At 41.6% G+C, this 18,783-nt stretch overlaps 1 protein-coding gene across 1 annotated transcript in view; it reads left to right on the top strand.

Annotated features, from left to right (window-relative positions):
* Nucleotides 1-18,783, top strand: part of LOC126281290 (phospholipid-transporting ATPase ID) — a 1,237,896-nt gene that overhangs the window by 214,276 nt on the left and 1,004,837 nt on the right.

Raw genomic sequence — 18,783 nt, 5'->3', positions numbered from 1 at the left:
CGTCTTTTCCATTCCGTGCTGCATGTGTATCCTTTCGCTACTCCTTTTCCCCTCCCTTGGGGAACATGTCTAGGGTGTTTTTGGGAAACTTCCACATTGTCAGTAGCTGACGTTAGAACGGTCTCACCACTGTTTTTCGTTCCTTTTCCTTTCTTCGTTCACCTTCTCTCCTTCCTCCGCTCAGGCGTCTGACTCGTAACAGGCGACTGGGCAACATGTAATTTCCAGCCCCAGGTCGACATATAGGGTTCACACGTACCCCACTTGTATAGTCCAGGCCTAGGGAGTGCTGATTGCCTGATTGCCTGAGCTGCTACCTTCCCAAATTGCCGATTCCTCCCTCTGTCACGTATTCGGGAGATATGACCTGAGGTGTGAACAATCACCTAAGGCGGGTGAGCAACCCTCTGAGGGTGGCCCCCAGATGGAAGGAGCCCGCCATCGGAAATTCGGGTAGTCATTGGGGATTTTCTCGCAATGAGCCGATCATCACCTTTGCTGTCCACATCTACCAATCGTAAACGGAATGAAGCTGCCCGACAGCAGCTCAGCGCCCACAAACAACTGATCCGCATTTTACGGAATTTGCGTAACTTGTAGTGCCACATACCTCGGTAACCTACCGTAGACTTGTCGAATCCATGCCACGCAAAATCGCCGCTGTATTACTTTCTAAATGTGTCTATAATTCTATTAATCGGGTAGTCATTTTGGCTCATCAGTGTAAGTAGAGATATGAGCACTTCCCAAAGGACAGTCTTTATTTTTGCAATTTTTGTTATTTCACATTTAGATTCTTGTTTGTTTCATAAGGCTCATTTTTTAGTTCGGTGTTCCCCGCCAATCGCAGCCCACTCAGATTCGCAGAAGTACAAGCGGCGCGTAAGTTTTTATGAGCAGATTATTTAGAAGGCAGTTCGACTTGATAAGGGTTCCAAGCGCTGAAATACGTGCCTTGAGCTGTCGCTGTCTGAATGTGCATGCTGTATGTGTGGGTGGCGTAACGTCAGATGCAGAGTAGTAGGCGTGTCGGCCATCAGAGCCGTGTTCCGCTGTTCACTTTACGTCCGCGTCAGTGTTGGCTGCTTTGACCCAGTGGGAGACAACACGACGGTCATAGCCCTTCATGGCGCTCCAGGGTCCCGTTACAGTTCATTTCGGCTTCGAGCGAAGCGGATCCCGTGATTTAATGCGTATTAAAGCTGTTTGTGACGTTTAAATGCACCGACTGGTTTCGGGAGAGAATAATTTTTGGCAGTGCTTTCCTTACGTACACTCCAAACGGAACAGTTCACTCTCGCTGTCTCATAAGCGTCAGCAACAATAATTTTGTCGTCATGAACCAGAGCATATGATGATTAGAAAGTAATGCACTGAACACACATCCGTTGCATCAGTATTACACTGGAACTGGAACACTTCATTTCTAGCCATTTCAGGTATCCGTAACGGTTTGAATTAAAATAATTATTTAATTTCATTTGCAGTTAGAATAATCATTTAATTTCATTTGCAGTTAGAATAATCATTTAATTCCACTTTCAGTTAAAAAATTTATAATTTATTTCAATAAAATAATTGAGTTTCATTTAAATTTGAAGCTGGAGAAATGATACGTTTCGTTGAGATTTGGAGGCGTGTGTGCCGACACACTGCACTCTCATTGGGCGTCAGTTCATCCTGTCTTGTCCAGCTAACGAGGAGAGATTCCCAGGCGTGGGATCGATTTTCTAGAAACCTCGTATACGGCGGTGTAGTATCGCACCCTCCGGCCATTCACGTTGGCGGACCGTAATCTGCTAGTAATGGACAAAAGAAAATTTCAGAATTTCTTTTGATTTACTAAGTTGTTTACAATATCACTCATTCAAAACATCGTCATATGCTAACATTTTATGTACTTGAATGGTATGCCGAAGATCGTTCTTTCGAATCTGCTTCGCTTTAATTGAAAATGCTGCGATTTTATTCAGTTAACTGGTTTAAATATTTTTTTTTAATTTGTCGCTGCTTTCATTTTTACACACTTTTATTTTTTTCATTTGGTGTCAGGGACTTGGCGCAGGCATGGTTACGTTGGCATTGCTTGCTGTGTTTTTAAACGTCGGAGGTACACATTCTCGCGGGAGGTTCTTTGTTATTTTCGTTTTTTGAGTATACCCCGTTAAAATTAACAAAGTCATTGACGTTTGAGTGTGGAAGGGGCTGTGATGTTGCTGGCTCGTCTTGGTCCGCGCTGACAAAATAATTTCAGCAATTTACGTGCATTTCTGTTGTGGATGCACTCACTCTTCAACGTAAGATTTTGTTTCGATTAACTTGTCACTTCCTGCAGCTTAGTTTTTCAGGGACTATCAATTCAGAGACATACCGCGCAGAGAGAGAATGAAAACGAGAACGGATCTGCAAATTATTGTGATATGTTAGATGAGGAAGCAACCCGATATATGACAGAATTGTCGAGAATAGAAGGCTTGATAAAGCTCATCGTCGTATTGGTCATTGCTGTGGCAGCTGCGCGGTGAACAAATGTGCGTGAATCACTTTATTGTTCCTAACAATTTACGAATCATTTTTAGGCATTTGTTCGAATATGTCTGGTGAACTGCGGAAACTCAGGATTGTCCACTTATAAAATAGTTACACGTAATTAGCTTTTTGCTCAGTTGCATAGTGCGGCGGTTTACAGTTGGAAAATGACTGGTTTGTTGGAAATCACCTCGTTAATTTATCTAAGTTAGTATTTTGTAAAGAACAAGGAAAATATTGAGATTTTCACTCTGCAGCGGAGTGAGCGCTGATATGAAACTTCATGGCAGATTAAAACTGTGTGCCGGACCGAGACTCGAACTCGGGACCTTTGCCTTTCGTGGGCAATTGCTCTAACAACTGAGGTACGCAAGCACGACTCACGCCCCGTCGTCACAGCTCTACTTCTGCCAGTACCTCGTCTCGTACCTTCCAAACTTTACAGAAGCTCTCCTGGAAGGTAGGAGTCAAGGTACTGGCAGAAGTAGAGCTGTGACGACGGGGCGTGAGTCGTGCTTGCATAGCTCAGCCGGTAGAGCACTTGCCTACGAAAGGCAAAGGTCCTGAGTTCGAGTCTTTGTCCGGCACACAGTTTTAATCTGCCAGGAAGTTTCAAGGAAAATATTACTTGCTTGCAAGCCAACGTGGCTATCTCTTGCCAACTTAAAATTTAAAAATAAATAAATAAATAATCTACACTCCAGTGAAAAGTCACGAGATACTTTCTCATAACGTGTCGGACGACCTTGTGCCCGACTTACTGCAGCGACTCGACTTGGCATGGACTCAACGAGTCTTTGGCAGTCGCATGCAGAAGTATTGAGCCCTGCTGTCTCTATAGCGGCCCATAATTCCGAAAGTGTTGCCGATGTAGGATTCCGTGCACGAACTCAACTCTCGATTATGTCCGATAAATGTTCGATGGGTTTCATGTCTGGCGATCTGGGGGCCAGATCATTAGTTCGAATTGTCCAGAATGTTCTTCAAACCAATCGTGAACAATTGAAGCTCGGTGACATGTTTAGGAACATGAAGTCCATGAAGGGCTGAACATTTTCTCCAAGTAGCCGAACATAAACATTTCCATTTAATGATCGGTTCCGTAGTCGCAGTCCATTCTACGTAAACACGGCCCACATCATTATGGAGCCACCGTCAGGGTGCACAGTGACTTGTTGACGGCTTGGGTCCATGGCCTCGTGGCGTCTACGCTATGCTCGAACCTACCGTCATCTCTTGCCAACTGAAATCAGGACTCATCTGACCGGGCCACGGTTTTCGTCTAGGATCCAACCGACATGATTACGAGCCCAGGAGAGGCGCTACAGGTGGTGTCGTGCTGTTAGCAAAGGCACTCGCATCTATCACCTACTGCCATAACCCATTAGTCAAATTTCGCCGCACTGTCCTAACGTCTACGTTCGTCGTACGTCCCACATTGATTTCCGCGGTTATTTCACGCAGTGTTGCCTGTATCTTAGCAATCACAAATCTAAAGCCGTCGGCACACGGACCGTGCTGTGGAACGTTACCGTTGAGTGTGCCAAGTTCAACGTGCTGCTGACCGCTCAGGAACGATGCTACTTGTGCACACGGTACGTGGGCCCCAGCGTGGTATACGCGATCTCAACGCACTCCAGCGGCAGTTTGAGGGATGTTTCTAGTTCGTAAATCACACTGTTTACTCAACGGGCGAGCGTAAAATTCCCACGTTAGCTCTATTAAAACGCACATTTCCTCCATCGTCCACGAAAAGGAAAGTACCGTGACCAATCAATAAGGACGCAGGCTTATAAAAAAAAGTTCCATTACAAACAGTGCGGTACAAATTTGGAGTACTTCGTCGCGTAAGATAAACATTATTTCATCATTCCCACATTTTAGTAAAACCCCATGGTCAGTCTTACTTATCACTGTTCCTACCCAGTATACAGAGTCTTTGCAACACGTGAATTACGAAGCGTAAAAGAAAAATGAGCAAAATATCTTTATACAAATAGCCCAAGCTGTCCTATAGATAAAGCCAATCGAACAGTCACCCCTCAAAAAAACGTGAACTTTATTTACATAACATCAAATATTATAGCATATACTTATGTTAAACTAATAATAAAGTATCAGAACCTAATAAAAACGCGAATGTTAGGAAAAATATGGACGTGTTAAGACGTGAACCAACGCCTCAACAAAAACTCATTAACGGACAGAGACATACTCACTGCGCTAAACCATCATCATTCTCCTTGTACTTAATCATATTATCTTACCCCTTAGTGAAAACTTAATCGTAGATAATTATGTTACTAGTTGAAATTTAATTATAACAAATTGTACCAAGAACCATGCGCTTTGCGTGGATCTTCAGTGTGTCGCTGCCTTCAAATAGCCTACTCTCATAATACGCAAGTTACAATAATTTTTTGCCACGAATATGATGTTTATCATTATTTTATTGGAACGAATCACACAACTAACAACGGGTTTGCCAGTGATTCTCAATTTGCTGGTGCTCAGAAACGGCATATATACTTACAGGCTTGAAATGAATGCCAATATGGCGCCTCATAACTCTGTGCTGAAGGGAGGCGGGGTTCGTGTGACGTAGGTGGCGTTGTGCCATCTCATTGGTCAACGCTCAGACGCACGCTCAGAATATCTGACATGCCAGGTGAGAGGTAATGCTTCAAATTTGATATTCTCGGCACCCTCCTGACGATGTGGTTCTCGGAATATCGAATTCTGTGACGATTTCTGGAATAGAATGTCTCGTGCGTCTAGCTCCAACTACTATTCCGCGCTCGAAATCTATTAATTCGTATCATGGGCCATAATCGCGTACGACGCCTTTTCACCTGAAGATGGATCCGACAGTGGACAGCCGTATTTTGACGGAGGAGATGGGGTTGGGTTCTTTGGGGAAGGAGACCAGACAGCGAGGTCATCGGTCTCATCAGATTGGGGAAGGAAGTCGACCGTGCCCTTTCAAAGGAACCATCCCGGCATTTGCCTGGAGCGATTTAGGGTAATCACGAAAAACCTAAATCAGGATGGCCGGACGCGGGATTGAGCCGTCGTCCTCCCGAATGCGAGTCCAGTGTCTAACCACTGCGCCACCTCGCTCGGTCACCTGAAGACAAATGACAGCTCCGCCAAGGTCGTGCCCTTTTATACCTTGTGTACGCGACACTAGCGCTATCTGTAAATGTCCATATCGCTATCCCATTACCTTTGCCGCCTCATTGTATAGCAGGCGGCGATCGTGCATACACGTTTGCTTCGTAAAAGAGCACATCACCAGTTGCCGAGTCTGTCTAAAGCGACAGTTTCAAGATAGCATTTATGACGGAAAATATTGTTGACTCAAGACGAGATTCAAACGACAGTTCTAAATGGTGTTCCTCGCATAATGTCAGTTCTTTTGGAATGGAATCGTTGTTCAAAATTACCTGATTGAAGTCAGTTTGGGAGAAAGAGATTTTATGGGTGACATGTGAATATAAATTATTTCTCACGGATAAACTCATTACCTACGAAAAACGCTGATGAATTCTTCTTGGGGTAAGTAAAATCTCCGTTTCGGTAGGTATCCTACTAACCTTCTGCCGAAGGTGTTTCATCCCGGGTTTGATTCCCGGCTGGGTCAGGGATTTTCTCTGCCTCGTGATGGCTGGATGTTGTTTGGTGTCCTTAGGTTAGTTAGGTTTAAGTAGTTCTAAGTTCTAGGGGACTGATGACCATAGATGTTAAGTCCCATAGTGCTCAGAGCCTTCTTTTTAAGGTGTTGGAGGTTGTTTTGGGGTTCAGTAAAGGGTGCAGTAAGCGCAGTGTTGCCAGTGCTTTACCCCTTCGCTCTCGGGTATGCAAGCTTCCACGTCAGGCGTCGGTCAGTGGTAACGCCGAGGTATTTGCCAGTAGTACCAGACCAGAGGATGGAGCCTTCCATGTTAGCACTATAGTTCAATTCTTTTATCTTGGCGGTTCGCGCATGCCCGCCCTGACGCGGGAGATTGCTACGTTGCCAGTTGTACGAGCCAAGAGACGCAGCGCCATAGTATAGTTCGCAAACTTACGTTTAGGGGGGAGCGCGCAGTTCATGAAGTAAAGCCACCACGGCCGCATTAACGCTTTCCCTGCTACAGAGACGTGCTCCCCGCATTCCGCGATGTGCGCGATTTTGTCATCACTGCACTCTCACTGTGCAGACACATGGTGTTCCGACTGCTTTGACACACTCTATCATTCGATTTCACAAAAAATATTTGGCCCAAAAATTAGATTTTTACACATCTTCTTGACTGATAACTTCCCCCCATAAATAACTTAATTTTGTATGGATGTTCAACGCAGTTATTGTGCAGCATTAGATGTAGTTAACCATTGCACTAAATAGTGAAGAGTTTGCAGAGGTAAAAGTCCATAGCGTATACTTTCCGTATGGTCGATTTTAGTTGCCAATAGAAATTTCAAAAACTTACATTCAAAGGAATAAAATTCATGAAGTAAGACACTTCGATATTGTTTTGTAAATAAAGAAAATATTAAGCATCGAACAAGATCTGAACTCACAACCTTTTGCTTAGCAGCCAAACACTTTAACCGGCACACTAACACAACTTGTCATTCAATAGACCTCCCGCTGTTCTTTATTGCGAAAAAGCGCTTAGTGAGAATGATACAAACACCTTTCCTTGCTATCGTCTGAATTGGAGGATCATTGCTTGTTTTGATTAATTAATAGCATATGAAACAATTGGTATAAAGAATCCTTTTTCCAAACTTTCTATAAAAGGAAGACTGCTATGAAGACATTGCTTTTGTTCAATTACTTTATTTATGACTGAACGTTTCTAAAACTGAAGACACTCGTCCGTGCTCTGCACTGCAGCCGAGCTCTGGCAACTTCGTTCTCTGTTCATTGGCTGACTGTTTTGTGACCTCAGATGCGGAGAAGGAACCTAAACTCGGCGTTCGTCGTAAATGACGCGCACTTTAGCTGTAGATCAGGTGGCAGCTTCTTTGTTCCTTTGGCGCAGAGTCTTCCTTGGGGGGGGGGGGGGGGGGGGGGGGAGAGAGAGGGGGGGGTTGTTCAGTAAGTTAATGCGCCGGTGGTCTTTTCCAGCCTAGTGTTTCCGCCTGTATTTGGTATGGCTACCACTTCCGCGCGTTTCCACGGAGGAAGGTAGCTGCAGGTTCGGATAATGCTGTTGAAGATTGCCGTCTGACTGCGCACTGTATTCGGCAGCAGTTGCTTCAGCATCGCGTTGCTGACCCGGTCGCATCCTCCTGTTTTCTGGGCTGCGGGTGCCGACCTGCTGTAGGACCACCATCTCTCCCTGTGTGCCACGAGCACCGGGAGCCGGTCGGCCACCAGGCGGATGTCGTCTTCGTCGGTGTAGCAGTTACTCGGCGTGAAATTAACTCAATGTGTCGGTTAGGGCGCTGGCCTTGGCATCTGGCTCACAGATGACGTCACATGCCATTTGCACTGTGGGATGCTCGTGCTGCGCCGCGGAAACTGCTTTGTAATCCTCCAGGCGATGTCGTCGTCGATCGTGAGTGTTCCAGATCTTGCCAGCTCTGTCTTGACTCCGGTGACCCTCAGGCCGTCCTCTGCCACCTGGAAGTGGAGATCAGCAAAGAGGTGTCGGGATTTCGGAAAAAAATGACTCCAGAATGTTTCCCCGAAACAAAGATTATTCTCGATGGATTACTACGATGCTTTTCCCTTATTAGTTGCATGTTAGAGGTCAGGAGGAGGTGGAAAATAAGACCTGAAGTGGTTCTGCGCAGAAATGGAAAGAAATCCGTACTGAACACTGACAAGAAAAGGGAATGTGCTAAGACATAATCCAGGGAATAACTTCCACGGTACTAATTCAGCTGTAGTAGTAGTAGTAGTAGTAGTTATATGGCGGTCCTGGTGCTTTTTGTTTAGTTTGAGTATTCTAGCGCATTTTGTTCATCACCAACACTGCCGCCTCCCTCTCCAGTCTCCCGTCCCTTCCATATTCCCTCCCCTCCCCCCTCCCCTCCCCCTCCCCTCCCCCTCCCCTCCCCCTCCCCTCCCCCTCCCCTCCCCCTCCCCTCCCCCCTCCCCTCCCCCCTCCCCTCCCCCCTCCCCTCCCCCCTCCCCTCCCCCCTCCCCTCCCCCCTCCCCTCCCCCCTCCCCTCCCATACAACCCCCCTCCTCCTCCTCAGCCAGTCACAGCGTAGTATTAAAACGAGGTAGTCAGTCAGTATGTACTTTCAGTAAATACACAAAAAATAAATTGAGACATAAATAAAAGAAATGTACAAAAAGCCAAGCTGGCAGAGCTAGCCCATTGTCGTTTGTAGCCCCTCTCCACCCATTCCAGTTAGAGCCGATCACAATGTAATATTTTACGAGTCATTAAAATGAAACAGCCAGTCAGAATCAAAGATGATGGAACTAGCCCAGTGGGGGAAAAATACAAGATAATGGAACTAGGCCAGTTCTCGTTTGTAGCCCTTCGCCTATCTCCTAATCAGTGCGTAGCATTTTAGCTGAATTGCAATGAATTCACAAGGTTGTCGCAGAGCACTCATCTTAGCTGTGCACAAAAATATGCGAACTACCAGAATTATTTATCAAAAAATTGTTTGCTTCATTTCCGCACTTAAAATACATAATCAAAACACACATTTCGGAAAAACGTGACTTCCACCTTGAATTGATTAAAATGGCAGCAAAGAATAACAACTATGTTTTCAGTAAAAAAAAAATTTAAAAAAAGTTTGTGGAGTGTCTTGCCAATCCAGTCTGTAAGTTTTGTTGGAATCTATACAGCATTCGCTATGAATTATTAGTAAGAATATAAAATATTGTTTTCACAAACAGTTAAAACCAATATTTGCAAATGCAGTCGAATTAACGGATTAGTTCAAAATGGCTCTGAGCACTATGGGACTTAACTTTTGAGGTCATCAGTCCCCTAGAACTTAGAACTATTTAAACCTAAGGACATCATACACATTCATGCCTGAGGCAGGATTCGAACGTGCGACCGTAGCGGTCGCGCGGTTCCAGACTGTAGCGCCTAGAACGGATTAGTAATACATAGTTCCTGAAGATGAGTTTTACTTTAAATGTTATTCCACAAAACTTCAAAAACTGAAATAAAATAAATTGCTGCATTATGCTCCTTTTGCTTGTCATTGCCAACAGATGATTACACTTGTAAATGCACTTAATTAGAGTAATGTACCACAGTGTAAGACACGCCATCAAGGTTCACAGTGTTTATTCGACGTCTAAAAAAGCCGATGTCGTAAAACTAATGTGAGCAGGTTTATAAGTACAGAAAATACTTGCTGGGTAAAATGTTAGGCAAACACACGAACAGGCTTTCTTCATCACTTGAAGAATGTAACTAATTAGTTCTACTCTTGGTGTAAGTTACAATTAACTCTCAAATCTAAGTTGTTCTGTGATGCTTGTGTTACAATACTATCTCCCCATTTAAAATACGAAAAGGATGTTGCCGTTTCCATCTGAGGAATTGTTGCGTGAAAAAAAAGTTTGCGTTTCAATAAGCGATGGGCGGTAAGTCACTGGCTTAATAGAACCTTAAAGCATCTGAAAGTACGACGACCTGAAGCCAGCGGTGGGTAACGCAGATGACACTCAGATTTGTTGGGACATTCCTGAGGAAGTGTACATCACGCGCGAAACAGGTCCCTTAACTTCCCGATTTCTTGCGCATGAGCTGCCGCGCTAGCTTGTTGAGGGAAGCCATATAAATCCACAAACATGACGATAGCTGCAATGAGAAAGAAAGCCTCACGGTAATTGTATCCTGGCATCCCGTGCAACCGTTGCTAGTAGCAACAGAACAAGAAGGAAAGAGCTGTATGAGGTGCATACGATCCCCGGTCACGAGCTCGTTTTCATGTCGCCACCAGCAACGTAGGGTGAACCTTTGACAATGCCAGCCACTCGTGCAGGCGAAACGTCAGGAAAATCGTCAGTCAAATGTCGAGCCGAAGAACCCGAGACAGAAACCAAGAGGGAGTACGTCTACGGAAAGTAAGTCAATGAGGGCGACGCAAAATATTTTTCTTGTAGCGTCTCCCACCTGAGTTTATTGAGCATTTCCGCGACACACTCGCGTTATCTTGTGCAGTTTCTCCGTCTCTACTGCCTGATATCTTCATCTCTGCTATTACTATGAGGTAAAGAAGGCAATGGTCAAGAAATAGTTTGACGAGTGTTTGGAGCCACCTCTTTAATAGATCAGTTCCACTTTCCTAGGATACACCGAGTGAATCTGTCTGGCATTTGGGTTTCTGCTAAAGGATTTATGTTGTGGTCCCATCTCACAAGGGGAGGTCACGTCAGTGGGACCAGAGATCTACTTCTAACTTTGGACACCTTTTGTAGGCCAGTAAAACAACGTAATGTACAAGTAGTAAGCTGCACTACTCTAGCAGTTCCGAGAAAATCGCAAGAGGAGTTTTTTCCGAGGGCATGCAGCTTTACTATATGATTAACTGATGATGGCGTCCTCTTGGGTAAAATATTCCGGAGTTAAAATAGTCCCCCATTCGGATATCCGGGCGGGGACTACTCGAGAGGACGTCGTTATCAAGAGAAAGAAAACTGGCGTTCTACGGATCAGAGCGTGGAATGTCAGATCCCTTAATCTGGCAGGTAGGTTAGAAAATTTAAAAAGGAAAATGGGTAGGTTAAAGTTAGATATAGTGGGAATTACTGAAGTTCGGTGGCAGGAGGAACATGACTTCTGGTCAGATGACTACAGGGTATTAAACACAAAATCAAATAGGGGTAATGCAGGAGTAGGTTTAATAATGAATAGAAAAATAGGAATGCGGGTAAGCTACTACAAACAGCATAGTGAACGCATTATTATGGCCAAGATAGATACGAAGCCCACACCTACTACAGTAGTACAAGTTTATATGCCAACTAGCTCTGCAGATGACGAAGAAATTGAAGAAATGTATGATGAAATAAAAGAAATTATTCAGATAGTGAAGGAAGACGAAAATTTAATAGTCATGGGTGACTGGAATTCGAGTGTAGGAAAAGGGAGAGAAGGAAACGTAGTAGGTGAATGTGGATTGGGGCTAAGAAATGAAAGAGGAAGACGCCTGGTAGAATTTTGCACAGAGCACAACTTAATCATAGCTAACACTTGGTTTAAGAGTCATGAAAAGAAGGTTGTATACATGGAAGAACCCTGGAGATACTAAAAGGTATCAAATAGATTATATAATGGCAAGACAAAGATTTAGGAACCAAGTTTTAAATTGTAAGACATTTCCAGGGGCAGATGTGGACTCTGACCACAATCTATTGGTTATGACCTGTAGGTTAAAAATGAAGAAACTGCAAAAAGGTGACAATTTAAGGAGATGGGACATGGATAAATTTAAAGAACAAGAGGTTGTACAGAGTTTCAGGGAGAGCATAAGGGAACAATTGACAGGAATTGGGGGAAAGAAATACAGTAGAAGAAGAATGGGTAGCTCTGAGGAATGAAATAGTGAAGGCAGCAGAGGATCAAGTAGGTAAAAAGACGAAGCTAGTAGAAATCCTTGGGTAGCAGAAGAAATATTGAATTTAATTGATGAAAGGAGAAAATATAAAAATGCAGTAAATGAAGCAGGCAAAAAGGAATACAAACGTCTCAAAAATGAGAGCGACAGGAAGTGAAAAATGGGTAAGCAGACATGGCTAGACGACAAATGTAAGGATGTAGAGGCTTATCTCACTAGGGGTAAGATAGATACTGCCTACAGGAAAATTAAAGAGACCTTTGGAGAAAAGAGAACCACGTGTATGAATATCAAGAGCTCAGATGGCAGCCCAGTTCTAAGCAAAGAAGGGAAGGCAGAAAGGTGGAAGAAGTATATAGAAGGTTTATACAAGGGCGATGTACTTGAGGACAATATTATGGAAATAGAAGAGGATGTAGATGAAGACGAAATGGGAGATATGGTACTGAGTGAAGAGTTTGACAGAGCACTGAAAGACCTAAGTTGAAACAAGGCCCCAGGAGTAGACAACATTCCGTTAGAACTACTGACGGCCAAGGTAGGGCCAGTCATGACAAAACTCTACCATCTGGTGAGCAAGATGTATGAGACAGGCGAAATTCCTTCAGACTTCAAGAAGAGTGTATTAATTCCAATCCCAAAGAAAGCAGGTGTTGAAAGATTTGAAAATTACTGAACCATCAGTTTAGTAAGTCACAGCTGCAAAATACTAACACGAATTCCTTATAGGCGAATGGAAAAACTGGTAGAAGCTGACATCTGGGAAGATAAGTTTGGATTTCGTAGAAATGTTGGAACACGTGAGGCAATACTGACCCTACGACTTATCTTAGAGGCTAGATTAAGGAAAGGCAAACCTACGTTTCTACCATTTGTAGACTTCGAGAAAGCTTTTGACAACGTTGACTGGAATACTCTCTTTCAAATTGTAAAGGTGGCAGGGATAAAATACAGGGAGCAAAAGGCTATTTACAATTTGTACAGAAACCAGATGGTAGTTATAAGAGTCGAGGAACATGAAAGGGAAGCAGTGGTTGGGAAGGGAGCGAGACAGGGTTGTAGCCTCTCCCCGATGCTATTCAATCTGTATATTGAGCAAGCAGTAAAGGAAACAAAAGAAAAATTCGGAGTAGGCATTAAAATCCATGGAGACGAAATAAAAACTTTGAGGTTTGCCGATGACATTGTAACTCCGTCAGAGACAGCAAAAAGACTTGGAAGAACAGTTGAACGGAATGGACAGTGTCTTAAAAGGAGGGTATAAGATGAACAAAAAAAGCAAAACAGTAGTAAAGGAGTTTTGCTATTTGGGTAGCAAAGTAACTGATGATGGTCGAAGTAGAGAGGATATAAAATGTAGACTGGCAATAAATGAAACAAAAAGTTCACTGTTACCAGTCACAGGTGACTGGTAACAGTGAACTTGTTGTTTCATTTAATGTCAGTAACAGTCACGGTAAAGCCTAACCTAAAAATGTTCGCATTTAAAGTAGACTGGCAATGGCAATGAAAGTGTTTCTGAAGAAGAGAAATTTGTTAACATCGAGTATACATTTGTCAGGAAGTCGTTTCTGAAAGTATTTGTCTGGAATGTAGCCGTGTATGGAAGTGAAACGTGGACGATAAATAGTTTGGACGAGAAGAGAAGCTTTCGAAAAGTGGTGTGACAGAAGAATGCTGAAGATTAGATAGGTAGATCACATAACATAACTAATGAGGAGATATGGAATAGAATGGGGGAGAAGAGGAGCTTGTGGCACAACTTGACTAGAAGAAGGGACAGGTTGGTATGACATGTTCTGAGGCATCAGGGGATCACAAATTTAGCATTGGAGGGCAGTGTGGAGGGTAAAAATCGTAGAGGGAGATCAAGAGATCAATAAACTAAGCAGATTCAGAAGGATGTAGGCTGCAGTAGGTACTGAGAGATGAAGCAGCTTGCACAGGATAGAGTAGCATGGAGAGCTGCATCAAACCAGTCTCAGGATGAAGACCTCAACAACAACAAATGCTGTACTGAGACGAAACTTCGTTTCTTTGTTGTCATGTCTTATCGACTATGCTGAGCTAGCTAATTTTAAAACTGTAAACAATGTATACCAAATGGTTTGGATTGTGTACCAGGGTTCAGTTTGTGTTTATATTTCAACTAGACTAGTTTCGTTACGGCTTGACGGTGGCGCCATCTGTTGTTGCGGTCTTCAGTCCTGAGACTGGTTTGATGCAGCTCTCCATGCTACTCTATCCTGTGCAACTTTCTTCATCTCCCAGTACCTAGTACAACCTACATCCTTCTGACTCTGCTTAGTGTATTCATCTCTTGGTCTCCCTCCCTCTAGCCATCCCTGCTTAGCCATTTTCACTTCCTGTCGATCTCATTTTTGAGACGTTTGTAATCCTTTTTGCCTGCTTCATTTACTGCATTTTTATATTTTCTCCTGTCATCAATTAAATTCAATATTTCTTCTGTTACCCAAGGATTTCTACTAGCCCTCATCTTTATACCTACTTGATCCTCTGCTGCCTTCACTACTTCATCCCTCAGAGCTACCCATTCCTCTTCTACTGTATTTCTTTCCCCCATTCCTGTCAATTTTTCCCTTATGCTCTCCCTGAAACTCTTTACAACCTCTGGTTCTTTCAGTTTATCCAGGTCCCATCTCCTTAAATTCCCACCTTATTGCAGTTTCTTCAGTTTTAATCTACAGTTTATAACCAATAGGTTATGGTCAGAGTCCACATCTTCCCTGGAAATGTCTTACAATTTAAAACCTGGTTCCTAAATCTCTGTCTTACATTATATAATCTATCTGATACCTTTTAGTATCTCTGGGATTCTTCCATGTCTACAACCTTCTTTTATGATTCTTGAACCAAGCGTTAGCTATGATTAAGTTATGCTCTGTGCAAAATTCTACCAGACGGCTTCCTCTTTCATTTCTTAGCCCCAATCCATATTCACCTACTATGTTTCCTTCTCTCCCTTTTCCTACACTCGAATTCCAGCCACCCATGACTATTAAATTTTCGTCTCCCTTCACTATCTGAATAATTTCTTTTATCTCGTCATACATTTCATCAATTTCTTCATCATCTGCAGAGCTGTTGTTGTTGTTGTTGTTGTGGTCTTCAGTCCTGAGATTGGTTTGATGCAGCTCTCCATGCTACTGTATTCTGTGCAAGCTTCTTCATCTCCCATTACCTACTGCAACCTACATCCTTCTGAATCTGCTTAGTGTATTCATCTCTTGGTCTCCCTCTACGATTTTTACCCTCCACGCTGCCCTCCAATGCTAAATATGTGATCCCTTGATGCCTCAGAACATGTCCTACCAACCGGTCCCTTCTTGTAGTCAAGTTGTGCCACAAACTCCTCTTCTCCCCAATCCTATTCAATACCTCCTCATTAGTTATGTGATTTATCCACCTTATCTTCAGCATTCTTCTGTAGCACCACATTTCGAAAGCTTCTATTCTCTTCTTGTCCAAACTATTTATCGTCCATGTTTCACTAGCGCCTGTTATTGTACATTGTGTAGGTCCTGTTTTGTTTCTTGATTTCCTATGCTACGTTCATGCCCTCTAGTGACAGAATGGCAAATGGGGCAGTGTCATGTGGGCAAGTTACTAGGGCATGGGTCCTACGTGAAAGTACATTGTGTTTTGAGATCCTTTTTCGAAGCATAGCAAAATTATGTGCTGCATTACGTATGGAAGCTTGCTGTGCTTAATACTCTTATGGTGAGGCTGTTCTATGTGTTTATCTCACGGGAATTTGCGCCATGACAGTGATTAAATATACATGTGTGTGTTTAATTTTCAGACTTGTGAATTTATGTCGGCACTACGATTGTGGTGTCACAGCAGGACCGTTATAAAGATTCTTGGTAATTTTCACCAGGATGTACTTCGTATCTAGTCTACAATAGGGCAAGGAATGTACGTTTGGGCAAGCATGGGCGTAACTTGCAGTGACTTGTTTGCACTACCATTGCCTCTGTTGCCTCGTCTCATGGTTTCTAGTAATTTTTGTCATATGTATGGTCATAATTCCCATTATATATTCTCCAACTGATGTGTTTACATTTGCATGTGATGACGTAGTTCGTTGAAATCGGTAACATAACCATTTCTTTTTTAAAGGAAAATTATGTACTGTGACTATGGCTTCACTATTGTAGTGTCAAAGGAATGTTTAAATTATATTTAGGTCACACTCCTTACGACAATTATGTCAGAACGTAGAATTTACAATTTTCTGTTTAGTTTTTTTGCACAAGGCAGAAAAACTGAAGCTTATCAAAGTTCATTTTATATGCAATATTTTATATCTAACATTTATATCTAACATTTATTTTATATCTAACATTTATTTTATATCTAACATTTATTTTATGTCTAACATTTATTTTATGTCTAACATTTATTTTATGTCTAACATTTATTTTATGTCTAACATTTATTTTATGTCTAACATTTATTTTATGTCTAACATTTATTTTATGTCTAACATTTATTTTATGTCTAACATTTATTTTATGTCTAACATTTATTTTATGTCTAACATTTATTTTATGTCTAACATTTATTTTATGTCTAACATTTATTTTATGTCTAACATTTATTTTATGTCTAACATTTATTTTATGTCTAACATTTATTTTATGTCTAACATTTATTTTATGTCTAACATTTATTTTATGTCTAACATTTATTTTATGTCTAACATTTATTTTATGTCTAACATTTATTTTATGTCTAACATTTATTTTATGTCTAACATTTATTTTATGTCTAACATTTATTTTATGTCTAACATTTATTTTATGTCTAACATTTATTTTATGTCTAACATTTATTTTATGTCTAACATTTATTTTATGTCTAACATTTATTTTATGTCTAACATTTATTTTATGTCTAACATTTATTTTATGTCTAACATTTATTTTATGTCTAACATTTATTTTATGTCTAACATTTATTTTATATCTAACATTTATTTTATGTCTAACATTTATTTTATGTCTAACATTTATTTTATATCTAACATTTATTTTATATCTAACATTTATGAGAGGTGCCTAGTCTTTGCTATACAGATGTGTTCAGATTATTGGACTAAATGATTATTTTTTATTCTCTTTTGAGTTTTCTGGTGTAAAAATAGGAGAGAAAAGTGTAATGATTGATTTGTTTTAATGGTTTGATGTCTCGAAATTTCCCTTCCAAGCGACTCACACATCACTGAATTTTTTCACAGCTGGTAACATTTGTCATTTTCCCTCCAAATCGTGTTCGTTGTCTGTGTACATGCTTTGATACTGTTTACAGTAATGTTTTATGTTTTTGTGGTGTGTTTCAGCTTGTTGTTTATTCTATCAACTTCTCGCTACATTAACAAGACATTATATACTGTATCTTGTAGACTTGCCTGTTTTTAGCTTTAGGAATAAATGGTGGAGTTTTGAAAGTATGAGAGGTTATGGAGAACACAAAGATGTTTCACCTTGGAAAGTTTCGGTTGCAGTAGAACTTCTTGCTGAAAATCGTTACACGTTGCTGATAGAATGAGAATAACACAGAAAACTGTCAGCAGACTCAAAGCTTCAGAGCCAAGCAGGAAAGGAAAATGTGGACGTACAAGAAAAATCCGTCCTAGAACAATGAGATGACTTAAAACACGCAACGATGAACTGTCATCTTATTTCTACAGACATGAGCCATCCGCTGAAAGGTTTGGGTGTTGAACTTTCACATGTGACAGTCAGGAGGAGGCTGTTTGAATGTGGTTTAAAGGCATGCCGACCAAGGGAAAAACAAAATCACACCTGCCATGAAAACCAAAAGATTGCAGTGGGTTAAATAACTGAGTGGATAAGTGAGGACAGGGCTAATGTATGTGCAATGATATGGTAAATTAAGTGGGTCTGATCTCTAAAATTAGGAGTTTTCACTTGAAATTTTGATGTTTTATTGATACTGAAGAAATGCACATTTGAATTTTGGGATTGTTGAGGCCTCGTATGCTGCTATTACCAACTTTGCTAACTTGCAATTTTGTACACGTGCTTCTGGTATGCTTCAGTGATGACTCGGTATTCACTGCGATGGAAGAAAGCGGCTAGTATGTTCGTCGCAGACCTGGAGAACAGTTCAAAGCTGAATGCGTGCAGCAGTGTACGAAGCATCCAACTTCGATTATGGTCTAGAGTGTGATGTCCGTGAAAGGTCCTAGCAGGTTACACATTGTTGAAGGGACAATGAGGGCCTTTCCCCAAATAAATGAGTGGTATCGTAACAAAGTACTTGGAAGAAAAGCAACTGAAAGTGTTGCCCTGGCCAGAGAATAGCCCTGATATGAACTCGGTTGAAAATTTGTGGGCTGTTGTCAAACAGAGGATAAGGAGATTTACAATAACTACCAAACAAGATCTCATGGAGAAACTAGAGGAAATCTGGTACGATGACAATGATATTAAAATGTCATATGAAACGTTAATAAAAACTATGCCAAACAGGATAAAAATTTTGATTAAGAACAAAGGCATGCATACGAAGTATTGAATTTACAAATATAATTTGTATGTGGATTCAAATGTGTAATAAATGTGAAGTTTTGAAGAAAAAAAATGTCTTTAGTCTAACAATTTGGACACGTCTGTATATTAAACTAAATTTTGGTATCCATTCGATTTTTTCGGTTGCGCTAAC

This window comes from Schistocerca gregaria, chromosome 7 (genome assembly GCF_023897955.1).
Source record: "Schistocerca gregaria isolate iqSchGreg1 chromosome 7, iqSchGreg1.2, whole genome shotgun sequence".
NCBI lineage: Eukaryota > Metazoa > Arthropoda > Insecta > Orthoptera > Acrididae > Schistocerca > Schistocerca gregaria.
Note: the sequence above shows the minus strand (reverse complement) of the source record. Positions and strands in the feature narration are given on the sequence as shown.